The 5,176-nt window shown below is 45.7% G+C and overlaps 1 long non-coding RNA gene across 1 annotated transcript; it reads right to left on the reverse strand.

The window, feature by feature from the left end:
• Positions 1–3,018: 3,018 nt before the first annotated feature.
• LOC131827998 (uncharacterized) lies at positions 3,019–4,682 on the reverse strand. Its single transcript, XR_009352172.1, has 2 exons — positions 4,350–4,682; positions 3,019–3,396 (listed from the first exon to the last, which is right to left on the reverse strand). It is a non-coding gene; the product is annotated as an uncharacterized LOC131827998 (long non-coding RNA).
• Between the last annotated feature and the right edge of the window lie 494 nt (positions 4,683–5,176).

Below are 5,176 nucleotides of genomic sequence, written 5' to 3' on the forward strand. Positions count from 1 at the left end.
ACCTAACTGGGTATAGCTACTTACCTCATGGAGCCTCACTTTTATCGCCAATAAAATGGAGATGATCCTTGCTTCTTTAAAGGGTTGTTATAAAGATTAAATGGAAATATTGCTTCCATGGAATATATTTATCACTTAAAAAATATTAGGCCCTTTCTCCAAGCCTATCTTTGTACCCATATAGTAAGAAGAAAAAAAAAGAAAACAGGAGAAAAATCACAGATGGGCCACATTCCAGCAAGTGTTCTCATGCTCCCAAAGTTGGGTATTAAACAGGCATTGAACACAGACTTCTCCGAGGCTTAGTACCTTCAATTGCAAACAAAGATAATAATAGTCACCTCTGCTATTCCTATTTCAAGAGTAATTGTAAGGCTCAAGTCAGATCTGAATTGTGAACACTTTGGAAAGAGGTCAACAGCTTCCTGTACTCTTATTTTCTCCCCTTTGCTGGCCCTTGTGGATATGGGGAAAGACGGCCCAAGTCCAGTCACCATGGCTCATAGTCATCCTTCTTGTTTATGTTCCTTAACATCCTGGGGTTTCTCAGCATTATGATGACCTAGCACAACACGTTAGAAGTGTACAAATTCAAGTACGATTGGCAGGCTGATTTCCATGGTCTTGTTTAGAACAAGATAAGTGTCTGGACGGATGAGGAGATAATGAAGGGATTGCCCAAATTGCAAGAATATTTTTAAAGTTTTATTTATTTATTTATTTGAGAGAGAGAGAGAGAGAGAGAGAGAGGAAGAGAACACGCAGGAGAGGGAGGGCGGAGGGAGAGGGAGAGTATCTAAGGCAGGTTTCGTGCTGAGCACAGAGCCTGATGCAGACCTCAGTCTCATAACCCTGAGGTTCTGACCTGAGCCAAAACCAAGAGCCTGGCACTAAACCAACGGAGCCACCCAGGTGCCCTGATATGGCAGAATATTTTAACATCCATCTCGTTAACATACCTGTGGAAAAGGTGGGTTTCTCATCTTTATTGTACAGATGAAAGGAGCAAGTCCGGAAATTTTAAGTCATAGAATTGTTACATCAAGACGCTAAGAAAGTTTGTTTATTACATATTCTAGCTTTTATCCCCAGAGCACACTGCGCTTGACTTCACTGGGAGAATAGACATGATACAAGCATCCAGGAGAAATGCTGTGGTAGCATTCTGGTGAGGGCTACCTGGCAGAGTAGTGAGTTGGAGGCGAACTCCAAAGGATATACATAGCAGGAGAGGGAGGGGAATAGAGCTCCGCCTGGCCCCCTGCTCCCCCATGGAGGGTTGTGTGAGTCAGCATGTACTCCCAGCTAGAGGCCAAGCCCACTTCTCATTGAGCCATGGTTTGATCGACATGTTCTAGCTTTCTCCCCACAGTGATCGTATGTTGTCCTGTGTCAGGTTCATGAGTTATTTCCCAGCTTTCCAGTGAACCATGGAGCCATCATGCGTCCAGCTTCTCAGACCACTTATGACCTTTAGGGAAACTAAGTACACAAAACATGCAAGGAGAGTGGAAAAAGCTTGAGCTGCCTGAAAGGGGATTCTTGCAAACAACTCCTTTGGATAGATCTTGACTATGCCAATACAAGTTCTGCAAGGTTAAGAGACTCACAGTTTAGGATTGTTTCCTTGTTATGTCATTGTAAGCAAAATGCCTCCAAGTTTCATCAGCTTGGATGACTGAAATTTCCACCTAAATTCCCCGGCTCGGTTTTCTCCATATTTCTAAGTCCACAATATTCTCGCTACCTCCAAGGGTGCCTCTCCTTAGCCTTCTGTCTCCCTGTGAGTCCTGATGTTGGACCTTCATGCAGCCATGGTCCTGCTAATATTTGTGGGAGGCCATTCCCAGTGTTTCCATTAGGCACCCTGCCCCCGGGGCTCACGCCCCAACTTGCCTTGTCAGACAGTGCTGCTCACCCCTGTTCTGGGCTACTGGCTCACTTTTCTTCTCTTGGCAAGGAAATGTTTCCCATTCTGTTTCCTCTTTTCAAAGAGGGATCCCACAACAGCCCTGCTCAGACTCTGAGAGTGCTCTGCAACTACTTTCTTCTCAGATGCAATGTCACCCCAGCCCCACCAAGTTGTGTGTGCATTGTGGTCACAGCACTCAAGCCAAGACCCGCTTCCCTCCAACCCTTGATGCCATAAAAGATTATGGCATCTTTTCTTATCAACTACTATAAATTACACAGTTGCTAAATCCATCTCACTAGGCTTTGCTGCTTATGCACAAGAGACTTTCTCCCACGACACTAGCAGTTCATCTTTGAAATTTAGCTCCATTGCCTCTCCTACTTACCCTCTTCCATCCTCTCTATGACTGAAGTCCAATATGTGTATTAATGGAGTTCCTTCTCAGAGTGCTCCTAGACCATGCTCAAATGGATTCTGAGAATGCTCCCCTGAGGTCTCTCACTGAACAACTCTACTTTCATCCCTACCCTACCCTAACACAATGTCAAATCAAAACACTGCCTATTTTATTTCGGGAACCAGTTTGAAATTATAATAATTTATGCTTTTCCTCAAGGTTCGTGAATCTCATGAATGATTTCCCCATAGCACAAATTCTTACTAATTCTTTCTCTCCTAACCTCTAAAAGTATTAAAAGTCAGCAAACACTAACAAGTACCTGTTTTGTGCCAATAACTGCATTAGGCAATTTCATAGATATTGTCCTCTGTTGGATATTCAGAATAACCCTGTGCAATAGACATTATTATCCACTACACAGTTAAAGACCCTAAGGCTCCAAGAGGTCAAAAAATTGGCCCAACATTATTCAGGGTAATAAGACTTTTGATCTTTGTGATTTACAGCCAGGGATCTTCAAATCATTATAGTGGTTTCCATTTAATGAACATAGCTTAATGTTCAGTTTTGTATTTTTTTTTCTTTTTCAGAAAAGATTATGGCATCTTTTCTTATCAACTACTATAAATTACACAAAACTTTTAATCCTTTTGTTTGGCCATCTTCTGGTACAAAATCAATTACCCCAATTACACATCATAGCTTAAAACAATAACCATTTTTATTATATCTCACAATTTGTGGAACAGGAATTCAGAGAGGACCCCACTGGGTAATGCCCCCTCCATGATGCTGACTGTCACTTCGCGAGCAGTATTTATTTCTGGGCGGGCTCTTCTGGAGAGTCCAAGAGGATCTGTGCACATGAATGGTAGTTGTTGAGGGAAGCTGGAAGCCTGGGCTTCACTGGGGCAACCTCCACAAGGTTGCCTGCCTTGAGCTCTCCAGCATGGGAATCTTGAGGAACCAAACTTCTCACATGGTGTTTCAGGATTCCCAAAGAGGATGTTCAAGAGGCAGGGAGTCGGAACTGCTAGTTTCATAAACCAGCATACCAGCACTTACACCATATTTTCAGAACCTGCCAAGGTTCAAGGAAAGGTGACAGAGACTCCACCTCTTAAAGGGAGGAACTCGGAAGAAATTAGAGCCTTTCCTAAAGGGGGGGGGGGGAGCTTCTTCAACATTCCCTGAATATATATTCAGTAAATGTAAGTAGAAAGAGATAGTAATCATATTTTAATTTTTTTAAGATTTATTTATTTTAGACAGGGAGAGCAGGGGGAGGGGCAGAGGGAGAGAGAGAACTCTCAAGCAGACTCCCCACAGAGCATGGAACCCAGCACAGGGCTCAATCCCAGGACTCCGAGATCATGACCTGAGCCAAAATCAAGAGTCAGCCGCTTAACCAACGGAGCCACAGGGGCACCCCAATAATTATATTTTAATATAATATAATATTAATAGTTAATAGTGAACATTGTTACTGGCTCCAGATGTCCAAACATACTCTAGTGAGACAGACTTCTCAATCTCAGCATTGTTGACACTCTGGGCGGAACAACTCCTTGGTGGGGGCTTGGAGATTGTCCTGTGCATTATAGAATATTTTACAACATCTCTGGCCTGCTAGATGCCAGTTGAATACTCCCCTGCTGTGACAATCAAAAATGTCTCCAAACAATGCCACGTATGCCTTGGAGGATGAAGGTGCCCCAATGGAGACCCACTGCTCTGTGGCAAGCACTAGACGCCAGGATACAGTGAGTGGAGTATCATACATCCCTCGGTAGGGCACAAGTCAGGTACTATAACATTGCCATTTTACAGAAAGGTAAACTGAGGCTCAGAGAGTTGAGTGATACCATGGTTACTCCATGGGAAAAACCCAGACCGGTCTGACTGCATAGCCTACATTCTTTCCACCATGCCCTTAATTTCTGTTTTCTATTTCAAAATATCCAGAATCCAGGTAGGTATCACAGGCTAAAATCACCAGTTCTCAAAGTCAGTGGCAAAATCCCCGTCACGTACCTCCAGCATCATGGACGCCCAGCTGATTCCGCGAGGGGGCCTGGCTTGATCCTTGCGCACTTGAGGCCATCTCCAGCAGAGAAAGCGTTGATCCATTCAAAATTAGCAGGCGCCTCTGTTCCCTGTCCTGCTGTTTGCTTACAGAGGGAATTCGAGCCTAATTTGGATTGGCGCCTGACTCCGGGCCCTGTGCCAGGCCTCGGTGCGGAGAGGCTGGTGCACACGTGCTCACCTGGGGTGCAGTCTGTTTCCGGACACAACCTCAGTGGCCGCTGCCACAGGTGTCCTGGTGTGGGCTTGTCCTTGCAGCCGCCTTCTTCTCCAGCCTCTCACTCAGAGCAGTGCCTTGGCCCGTCCGCCTCCCGCCCTCCCATCCCCCGCTACCTCCCACCCTCACCCCCTCCCATCCGCTCCCGAACTTGCTGTCCTTTGTTGGAGGAGAGAAACATGCAACTGGCAATCTGGAAGTGGAGGGTAGAACAGAGGCGAGGACACGAAGTGGGGGTCGGTGGTTATGTCAAGGAAGGCTTCACAAAGGAGGAAGCCTGCAGAGGTTCCCCAGGAAGAACAAGTGAGAATCTTTGGGGGCAGAAGACACATGTCAGGCAGAGGGAATCTCCGGGGAAGGCCAAGGATGCTCTAAATGCACAGTGTCCAGGAGCGGCCCTGAGACATGGGGGAGCGAGAGGCTGAATCATCAGTTGGAACGGCCAGGGACTGCGGATGGGGTGCTGGCATATTCCTTGTCTGCAAAGGGAAGAGTAGGGCTTTAAGGAAAGGTGTGAACATTGGATTTGTCCTTTACAAAGATGACTCCATTGCCTCTG

Source organism: Mustela lutreola, chromosome 3 (assembly GCF_030435805.1).
Source record: "Mustela lutreola isolate mMusLut2 chromosome 3, mMusLut2.pri, whole genome shotgun sequence".
NCBI lineage: Eukaryota > Metazoa > Chordata > Mammalia > Carnivora > Mustelidae > Mustela > Mustela lutreola.